Below are 12,187 nucleotides of genomic sequence, written 5' to 3' on the forward strand. Positions count from 1 at the left end.
TGTTTGATACATTCATACGCAAGAATTCCTGAGGCTGATATGACATCTTGTTTTTCATAAAGAGCTAAGATGAACAAACTTTACTGAAGTTTACTGGATGCAAACACAATGTGAATATCTCTCCAGGGCCCTGTTGCATAAACAGATGCAATCAAATGTGAGTCAGGCATCAGTCAATCAGAATTAAGTATTCAGAGACTTATGTTTGATTTTCTGACTTATATTTGATCTCAACTATTGATCTCAGCATTTATGCAACAGGGCCAAGAGTCATTAGAAGACATCTGACAACATTTTAGCCCAAATACGCCATAGATGATCAATGCACGTTTAAAATACACTTGTTATCAACTCAAATATCTATATCAAACAACTTGCCAAATTTATGCTGCATATTTTTCAGAAAATTTTGGAACTAACAGCCTCTTGATAAAATATTGAGTGATCTGCCATTCTTGAATTTAGAAAATCAAAGAAAATGTACAAAAATGATAACAAATTTCTCTCTGTTGTAATTGTCTAGTAAACCTGTGTTGTCCAAATATGACATTTCTGGAGAATGTGCTGCAAACTTTACTTGTTCTGTTTTGCCTATACTAGTCAGGAAATTAATCAATTATGATCCATCTTGCCAGATGACATAGATCTTATATATTCTAATCAGTATTGTCACAAATGACAAAAGAGAAAGATTCTCAAATATGCATTTCTAAAACAGTCTTCAAAAATGATGCTTTAAAACTGTCCCACCCTGTTACCAATGTTTATTAATCAGAAAAAATAACATTATTTAGTATCAAACTTTTTGAACATTTGTAGACAATCCACGAAATACCTTTTCTGCCAAGATGTATTTATAAAAGAAATGCTTGCCCAACAAGGACTAACACTAGTTGGAGAATGATTTTTTTTTTAATTTAACATTTGGAAACTTTTGATATTAAGGTGGAATATTCAGCATGAACTTCTTTGAAAGGCCATATTGAAATGAGAAATATGGCTCTGTGTTATGCAGTACAGTTCGCTAGTTTGTGTGCTGTTAGCTCTTGAGTCATTCAAATTAGATTTTCTTTTATGAAATTCATCAGTACATCCATCCACATTAATATTAGGACTGTACTACTGTTTTGCAATGGCTTGCCTCTTTTAAAAATAAACTTTCTTTGATAGTTTCAATATTAAAGTCATATGATGTTCTCAATGTATTAAACATTAAATCAAGCAGCTTTAATCTTGGTACCTGTAATATTTCAAAAAAATAATGTAGCATCAAGAAATTTGAAATTGAGTGAATTATGTACCTAAATTTTTTTTTTTTTTCATGTTGAATGAATGTATGTCACTAAGTTAGTAGTCCAGATTCTGGATGATTTTTATTATTACGCATCCACCTCAGTGCGCCGCTCCACAGCTTATCGCGCTATCCCCTGTAACCACTCGATGCCAACAAACCTGTACACCTGAGATACGCGCGTGCGCGGTAAATGAATGCACAAAGCGTACGGTGGGGAAAAAATAACATACGCGTGCTGTAGCGGTGAGTGCGCGCGGTAAATGATCACACAAAACAATCCAGGCAGTGGACTACTAAGTTAGTCATGTGACAATCTTTTCGATGTAAAACCATCAACCCAGATTTTCACGAGGTTGTTGTTGAGGTATACTCGGGCAGATGTCTATGGGAAATGCTTGTCATAGCAAAATAAGCTCGTCCTCAAGAGAAAGTTGTGAATATATTTGCACAAATTGTTTGGTAACATTAGTACACAAAAGTACTTTGAAGAAATTAAGTCAAAAGAAAAATGTGTGCAGTGCATGATGTCATTGATCATCATCATGATTTTTAACTACTAACAGATGATATGAACTCATGAACCATGTTCGTGTCCAGGCTAAGTTTATGATGAAGCAGCAGAACCATTCATCCATAAACATTCTATAATAACCCCTTTGTGTCCTTGGAATGCTGATTGTCACAAAAAACCCCATAGCATTTTGCACACCATCCAAAGTCCCTAGCACAGAAAGGTTCGACTTTGAGTGCCATGTATTCAGAGTACTGTTAATTTCATGGAAAGGATTATAGGCCAGGCAGACTTCTACTTAGATCTCAATTTGGCTCACAGATCTATTGTTGTAATTTGGACCAGCTGCCTTTAACCGTAGTATATGCTGCCAAAGCCATTAACCACCATGGCCATAGATTTGACTTGTAATAAGACTTTGGTGAAAATGATGGAATGCGTGATTTATTGTTATCTAACTTGAGGCTTGCTGCAGAAAGTTCTTGGCCAATGTGTATTAAGTCTTTATGTGCCATGATGTGTGCCCCATTATTCAGGAACAGCAACATAGTCATGCTTTGGGAAAACATTCTGTTTTTCAAATCTATGTAACTTAAAAAAAAAGAATTGTTACCTTTGACATGTAATGAGCAAAGTCGTAGAGAAAATGTCAAGCTTTGCTTGGTGTGAATTGTACAACAAATATATGATTATTTTTCTTTCAAATGACCAGTAGCTACATTATTGTAGAACCATGACTTTTGCACACAAAACAGTGACAGAAAGTTAGATTTTACTCACAAATCCAGCAGGTAACACCACTTGATATTCAATCACCACCTAAAATGTGAGCTACGCCCGACAGGAATAGAACCGCAAGAAACGCTTTTGTTGTACTGTGGCAATTGGCGATTTATCGATCGGTGTGGGCGGGTTTGTGCGTTTGAGCAGAATGTGCGAACTTGGCACGCGGTCGACTGAATCGGGCGTGCGAACGTGGCACATAAAGAGTTAAATTTGTATTCCACTAGATCAGTGGTCAATTGTTTTGATCGTCGTCAGTTGCTTTTCTATGACCTTGTGCACACATTGTCAATATCTGTGAGTTTTGTGTATGCTATGGGTAGTGGTTACACACACTCTGGTGCAATGAATTGAAAGTACTACAAAGTCTGTGAAAGGATACAGATCTAAATTAATGATTCTTGCATTGAGTCGTTTTCATCGAAACTGATTGACAAATTGACACCTGTGTAGTAATCAGGAGGTTTTTGGCTCGAATTCCGGTTGAGAATGTATGCCTATGATTTTTTTTTTCATAGCTATTACACACTGAATAATCTGTGTTTATTCAAATATCAAAGAAGGGCAATTTGTCAATCAGTTGCAAGGGATGCAGATGTTATTACATCACTACATTTCATCCAGATGTGCAAAAGAATATTTTAACAGCACTCAAAAAATATTTGATGATTGTATTCCATTTGTGTGTGGTGTGATTTCATTTTGATATAAAGAAAAGAAAAGTATCAGTGTCAATTTCCTCTCTAAACCCTCAGGTCTTTGATGCAATGCATTTCTGTGCTTCTCAGTTTTAACCTAACTTATATAAAGTCTTTCATTTCTCTTACTCAGATATTAGAAGGCCTCTGTGAAAAAAAAAAGTCTGCAACATCACAACTTATTTCAGGAAATCCTGTTAAAACAAGTTTGCTTACAATGAGCTACAGTGTGTACCACTAATAACAATGTGAATTGGCAGTCCTAATATTCCATTGCTGTATTTATCTGGTCTTCTTTTTTAGTGCATTATACATGTACAGTGTACGTGGTAAAAGTTATAATGAGGTAAGATCGGCATCAGCAGTCTCGGCGACCTCATTGTATACGGGGTTAGCCTGTATTCCGTATTTTTAATAAGCGGTATGGATACTTGTGTTCCAAAGAACAATATATATGTAAGTATAAAGTATGAATGCCTGTACCATGTTGTACATGTACATTTTATTCATGACTTTATGCATGTATATGCGTGTCTATAGTAGTATGCATTCATGTGTGCATGAGTGTAGTGTTTGTCTGGATGTGTGTATTCTGTAGCTTCAAACTGTAAATACCTTCGCACATGATTTCATAATTTTATATAATTTTTTGTTGCCTTCGCACAGGCAAACTCTAGCCTAGGTTCAGTTGTTACGTCATGGAATGTCTAGTTGGAAAGAGTCTTGAATTTAAAGAGGTCATCTGACATTCGGTTTGCTTGACTTGACTTCCTGAATATCCAGTAAGCACAATTACACAGGTGACTCCCATTATAATGACTTCCTCAGGACTGGCCCCTTTCTTTCAATATATCAACATTTCTGATAGCTGAACAGTTAAAGACAAAGACACTGTTCATCTCATGAATTACTGTAAAAGTGGATATTTTCGCGCGACTAATTTTTCGCGCTTGGCCGTGTCAGAAGACTTTCGCGTGTTTTTAATTCTGAGGAATCAAGACATCAAGTACTGGAACATATGGCAAGCAAAAATATTTGTGTGCTTTTATTTTTGCGCTAGCTTCTCGTTGCGCGAAATGCGCGAAAATTTCAACACCGCGAAAATTTCCACTTTGACAGTACATTGTACGTTGTTTATATTACAGTGTATTTCTATTGTGCAAATGTCAGAATTCTTGTCATGTCTGTTCCTTAAAGGACAAGTTTACCTTCATATGCATGTGGATTGAATGAATGCAACAATATTTGTAGAACACAGTGAAAGTTTGGGGAAAATCGGACAATCCTTTCAAAAGTTACGAATTTTTAAAGTATCTGCACAGTCACTGCTGGATGAGAAAACTACTACAGTGTATGATGTCACATGTGTACAACGACGTAAAGAAAATAAAAAGAGAATTTCACAAAACTTCACTTTTTGAATAAAGTGCACATTTCTTCGACTTGTTACTGACATATGTTAAGGGTAATATTATTCCCCTTGCCTTCTGAAAGAGAGAAGTCAAGTGTTCATTTGTTATGCGAGAAAAGTGAAAATATGTTGAATTTTCTTTAATCTTTCTTTATATCGTTGTACACATTTGACATCACGAGCTATAGTAGTCTTCTCATCCAGCCTTGAGTGAGCAGAAACTTTAAAAATTCATAACTTTTGAACAGATTGTCCGATTTTCCTCAAACTCTCACTGATGTGTTCTACTAATATCGTTGCATTCACTCAACCCACATGTCTATGAAGGTGAACTTGTCCTTTAATAGTAATATTTGATATGTGCATTGTTTTTCATGTTTGGGGATTAACTGGTGTTAGTCTAAAGCTATGCATGTTTACATTTTACATACCTACATGCTATTTTTTAAATATACTGTGGCTATTAAAAGGAGTTATGCAATATTTGTCAAAATGCCTGATATGTAGTGCTTAACTTGGAGGTGTCACATTTGTTCTAATGCATTGATTTACATTATAGTAAGATATGTGTGTACAAACTCTATACATGTACAATGAATGTATAACTAAAAGTAATATTTGTTGGTGTATCGTTGATAATGTACAGCAACCACAACCTTCTATTTTTCATTATTTAAAGATGCTTTCTTCTATAGCAAAGCCACATCGTGAGAGGCTAAGAAATAAATGTTTCTTGTTGAACACACTGCGCCATGACATTTAGACTTTTTTATGCGTGTGAAATAGTGAAGTACCATCAATATGCTGGACTGTGCATCAAAGATAAAATTATCATGTGCACTGTAAAATAGTGAACATGACTGTAATGAAACTATGCAGCATGTATTCGTAATTGTAGAGAACATTGATATGGCATTCATGATTCCAGTAACAAGTAGAAAATTCTGGCATTCACACATGCACATACACGCACATGCACACACACACTCACACTAACTTGTGGACCCATGTTTTTCATGATTTCGTGAAATTCATGTTATGAATAGTAATCTGTATGAGTGTGCTAATTAATTTAAGGACAACCTGGTAATCTTTATATGTAAAGCACTTGAGAAAGTGTTTGCAAATGGTGTCCTCATGTGTACTTATACGTTTTAATGACACCCTTTTATCTCACAAAGCAATGTTTATAGGATCATTCTTTTACAATTTGATCAGCAAAACATTTTGAAACTTGGAATCTCTTCTTTCAGGAACTAGCCTTGACTATTAAAGGGATAGTACAGTATTGGTGGAGATGAGAATTGGGCTTTTAACTTTTTGCGAGATACCAAGAAAACACTTATGATATAGTACAGAGCATACCACTTTAAGAGGAATTCAAAGTTTATTTGATGAAAATCGGGTTTGGAATAGCTGTAACATCCAAAAACAAAGTAAAACAAAGCGATCGTAATAAAGTGTGGGTCCCACACTTTATTAGAATCGCTCTTTTTTAGATATCAGCCATTTCAAAGCCAATTTTCATCAAATAAACGTTGAATTCCTCATGAAATTACATGCTCTTTCATATTTCATAAGAGGTTTCTCATTATCTCACCAAAAATGTTAGAAACCTGAAATTAGGTCTCAACCAAAACTGTATGATCCCTTTAAAGGACATGGTCTGGTGACTGTCAGTTGGTTTTACAGGAAACCAAAACCCAAAGAGCAATGTGGATTGAGTGAAAGCAGCTAGCAACATTATTAACATATCAGTGAAAGTTTGAGAAAAATCAGACAATCGATGCAAAAGTTATGAATTTTTAAAGTTTTTGAGTTGTAATGACAGGATAAGGAGACTGCTAGAGTTTATGACATCATGCATAGACAACAATATATTAAGAAAATTCAACATACATGTACAGTACTTTCACTTTTCTAGCTTGAGCACCTGACTAACCTCTTTCAGAAAGCAGGGGAATGATATGTGACCCGCTACAACAAAAGGATCCTAAAGTCGCAGACGGGTGAGCCGAGAAAATCAAGTTTGAAGTCAGATCACCAAAATCTGTCCAAACGTTCGGATTTCTGTTTTTACATAATTTTGTAGTCTAATGTATCTTCTATCATCTGCCGAAATTTCGAAGCTAAATGATCAAAGGAAAGGCCTGAAAATAGCATTTTTCTGGGCAATGCTTGGCTCGCCCGTCAGCGACTTTAGGATCCTTTTGTTGTAGCGGGTCACATATACATGTACGCATACACATTGTATGTCAGTTACAAGTTCATGGAATACATAATTTTAATGAAAAATTAATGTTTGTGGAACTCTTCTTTTATTTTCTTTATATCATTGTCCACACGTCATTAACTCTAGTAGTCTCCTTATCCAGTCACTATAACACCAAAACTTTAAAAATTCATAACTTTTGCATCGATTGTCCGATTTTCCTCAAACCTTAACTGATGTGTTCTACTAATATTGCTGCTTTCACTCAACCATATTTCTCATTGAGTTTTTAACAAAGTCACATGACAAAAATAACAGCATTTGACCTTTGACCAGGGGAGAAGAAAGGACTCATATGCACACAGTAACACAATTTTGTGTTGCATCTCAAAAAGAGTCGCAATACTTTATAATAGTCACTGATCAACGCAAAGCAAATAATTTGAGGAAGAAATATTGTACTCATTGAGAGATTTTTTAAGATACAAATCGAAGAATCAATCTAGGAACTACAAGCTACAGCAGTCACAGCTCACAAATCATAATGTTCATTGCTGCTAGAATATAAAAGGTGTTTTTTTTACCAATTTCATCCCAGTTTTCAAATGCTTTTGTTGTGACTTTCTGGGATAAATACAGTGTATATGCTTTTTGTGAACCACATAAACAGCAAATTATACATGTTATTCATATCAACACATCAAAACACACATAAAATCTGTATTGAGATCTTGGACCTCTGGGTTTTATGCAGAGATGAACAGAAAAAGACAAAATAAATTCAAGTTTCATATTAAAAGCTTATCACTGCAACAGCCTCTACTTTAAGTTTGATATACAAATATGAAAGGTAAGTCATATTTGATATCTAAGTGGTACAGTACACATGACTCTTTACTTTTGTATCTCTTAACCTAGAACACTGACCAAGAGCTTATTCTTCTTCCAATTGACAATAGCAGTTGCAATTACTGTACAAGTGAAATACATGCATATGCACCTGTGGAGTAAAATGTTATCACACGATGCAAATTGTAACAACCGAGTGGTACCGTAAATGCTGATTGTCCACTGAATTTTGTAAATGGTTCATGGCGGTGAGAGACCCTGAGTCATTTGCTTTTCAGTTTTATCATAGTTCACTGGTCAGTCATCAAATTTCATAAAATGTAATCTGGATAATATGATAATACCTTGGTTTTTATATCAAAACTTGGAACATTTTATTCATAGCATAGCCAGAGGCATCTACTGCACACCCGCCAACTTTGAAACTTTACCACTATTCAAAATATTTACGTGATGCTTTGAAATGCTCCGGCTAGCAGGGGTAACCTACAATATTTTTCCTGCTTATTGTATCAATCCACAAAACAATGCATATTGATCACGCCTTCAATTGTGAAAATGATATACAATATGATTCACCACAACATATGATATCATATCTAAGTATTGGTCCCCTGTAGATAAAAACTTCACATATTCTCTGAATAACCTTGAGGAATGTGGCTAAAATCCCATAACTATATATATAACTTTCGTCTTTTTTCACTGGCAAGACAGTACAACAATTTGGCCGGGGCTATGTAAAATTGGCCACATGTAATATGAATTGGCATTTAACAAAAATCATACACTTGGCTCAAGATAACATATACCAATATGTATACATTATATTATATACTTTTTTTTATTTGAATTGAAAATTTGAATGAATATATTGGGGGGGGGGGGGGGGCAAGAACTATGTAATAATCAATACTTAATCTTAGGTTTATTTGGATCATTCATCTTTAATAGCATTTTTCTACTCCCAAAACAGCTCTGATAGCTTCGCATGAATTAAAAACGTGTTTTTGTTTTGTTTTTTTTTGGCTGTCAATTACAGATGAAGTCAATATACTTGCATCAACGCAGTAGAAAAGTGGGCTATGCTACTACACACACTTACACATTTCACTATCTACTAGAAAGAAAGAAAGAAATTCTTTAAAATTCTTTAATAGTGGCACATAAAGGCAAAAATATTTTTTTCTTTTAATAATAGTTTTTGTGTGTTTCAGGAAAACATGGCAAACAGAAGATCAGAATATTCATATCTGTGCATAGAAATCTCAATTAGACAAAAAACTTTTTACACATCTCAAATATACAGGTGTACATGGCTTCATGACTATTGAGCCTTTAGAGTGCTGACAATGCAGTTTACTTCATTTAAAATAGAATGATAACACCTGTGCAGTGTGCATTCCCAAAAAACCTTTTCGTGCAATCAATGAAAACTATGAGCACTTACTGTACAAGGCAACTGATTTGCGTACTCTCTTCAAAAAAGAAAAAAAAAGAAAAAAAGAATTTAGTCCACAATCAATTCAGCCCTACAAATGGACAGCCCTTTTCCAAATATTGTTTCATGCATGCCAAATACAGCTGTATATACAGATAAAGATCTTGGTAACATTAAAATTGATTATAAAAAAATAAACTCAACACATCATTCTCCCGATCAGGCATGGTTAGATTTAAAACAACAACAACAAAAGAATGACAACTTTCACCATGAAAATATATCTTAAACTGATGAACAATACAAATGCTATCATTCTTCACCACACATTACATACAGGCTGTACATGTACCTACACCTTGATACAGTAATCGAACAGAAACTTCATAGAACCTCAGAGTAAATGAGTCTCATGAAATAATCCAGACTACATAGAGACACCACAAATCATAGGATTTGCGTGCACACCACATAGCCGTTCCCTTGACATTTTGTATCTTTCCTCACTTTTGCTACAGTATCCACTGCACATAAAAATCTGCACACATTTCTGGAGTGTTCTGGGTAATTCATATCATCTGCAGTCCTATCAACTACCAAAATATGTACAGGAATGTTTCAACACTGCAAATGTAACTGAAAAAATGAAGACAATCTTCCTTTGATAAACAACTGGATAGTCCAAATTCAAATATCACAGGTGGTGTGCAGGTGGGCTGATCTCAAAACATAAACTATTGGGAGGGCGGAAAGAGCATGTTAACTAGAATACCTTTTGGTGTCATTTGGAAAGATATGCATGACCTTTTCAATGCATGAAATGAGAGACAAGATGATATAAGTTTGAAGGCTCTCAATGAAGTCTCTCTATCTGCACAATCACTCTAAAAAATCCAATGAACATTGTGTGTATACAGTACCCATTGGACTGAGTAAATCAAAGGTCATCTATCCCTTTTGCAAACGTCACGAAATAACACTTTGCACTGCTGTAGAACAATGTGTATGAAGAACCTTGTGTATGAAATCTTACGGCAATACCGGTACATCTCAAAGAATTTTTTCAAAGAAGTGAAAACTATAACCCCATGTCAACATTTAAGAATAACAATTGGATTTTTTTCAGGTCTAAATAAATTCAGTGGAAATTTATAGGCTTGTTTCTTCTCCATCATAAAGAAGTTTCCAGTATCATTATTCTGAGGAAAGGTCTGGGTTATTTCCCTCTCCCATATACCAGCTAATGTAAAAACAAATCTATTTTTCGGGGTTGCAAAGGGACACACAAACTTTATATGGAAGTAATCCCCATCATGTAACACTGTGCAGGGGAAATGGCCAGATATGGCCAGCATGCACGATGTGATAGCACATGGATACTCTACAAGCAGGTAGGGCAACTTGCTCTGTTTGGACAGACTCTCTTTGCAAAAGGAGTGGAAAAATGTTGTGGACAAAACTATGTGGTGAAGTCATTCAGCTGCAAGAACATTCCAACTCAAGCCACCATACACCAGAAGTTAACTTAGTATGTGTATCTAATGTTAAGCATAAAAACAAACAAAACAAAAGAAAGCATAACTAGTAAAATTAATGAATATGGTCATTCCTCTTATATTGGAAAGCTGACAGACGGTTGGATTCTGTTAATGCTTGATTGCACAGATTCTTTTCAGCTCGGTAAAGTCTCGCTTTCAGCCATCTAAAACACAGAAGATATTAATAAGTGAGAGATATATTCCTATTCCCTCTAGCCTCTTGCCTCTTATTCAGCTTAAAACTTAGAAAACTGGAATCGCTTTTTAGCACGTATCCCAACAGATTTCAGATAAGTAGTCAGCTCCTGGGTTTATATTCTTCTAATCTGACCATTTCGTCACACCCGCCCACAACTCTCCTAATTTCATGAAGATAAAATGCACTGAAACATATATTTGCTATTCAATGCTACCATACACACACAAAAAAAAAAAGTTTTATAGAGAAAAAATTAACTTGCTAATATTTCATTTGAGAAACCTTGAAAGACAATGTCAGAAAGACTGAGGTTGTTACAGACATTTTCAGTCAAATTATTTACATCTCTTCTTACTTCCTTGTTTTTATTTTTATTCTTTTTTCTTACCATTTGTAGCTTTCAGACACAACTACTGACTGCTAGTAATCAGCAAAGGAAATAAAACATCAAAATCTCAACCACACTTTAAAAAAACATAGCAATTATCATCTGTACATTTCAAATTCCTGCAAATTCAATTCATAATAAGTTTCCCAATTTTTTTCACACCTTGCACACTTCACACTTTACACTACACCTGTTTCATATAAAATATGACATTGGTGTAACTATACTATTTGTTGCAAATATTCTGACTCGGCAATGCATACAAACCTTATGACTGTACACGCTATCTGTAAGATATTTCATGCGAGGTATAAATAGCCATGGGGTGGTGAACATATTATGGATTATTACACATACACGGATAACACAGGGCAGATTTCATTCACACTGCAGTCAAGAAGACACATCATATTTTCATATTTCCACCTTGAAAATCTTCCAGGTACCTGTAAATACTGAGTATAACAAATGATTTTCCTTATATCTCTTGATCCTCTGCTAAATTTTGCTATTATTTCTTCCTCCAATCTGAGTACATGTGAATAAACAAAACAACAACTATAAACCACACACAACAAACACAAAAACTAAAAGCTTCTGTCAAAGAAAGGAAAAACCTTTTGATATCACCCTCAGTAAAAGCCAAATGAAATTAAAATATGTAGTATCCCTTCAACATTGGCCCAAACTGTACTTGGAGAGTGGCATCTAAGAGGTTAGTAGACACTTTCCGTAAAAATCAAAACTTGGTACACGCATGATGGCAGGATTGTCAACAAAAGCACAGTGCTGGGAAGATTGTACAACATACATACACCAGGAAAAAATCTGAAGATCACAACTTTTTGAACTCCTTACTCCAA

Source organism: Diadema antillarum, unplaced genomic scaffold (genome assembly GCF_040938485.1).
Source record: "Diadema antillarum isolate AM-2024a unplaced genomic scaffold, OU_Dant_1.0 scf00000083, whole genome shotgun sequence".
Classification (NCBI taxonomy): Eukaryota; Metazoa; Echinodermata; class Echinoidea; order Diadematoida; family Diadematidae; genus Diadema; species Diadema antillarum.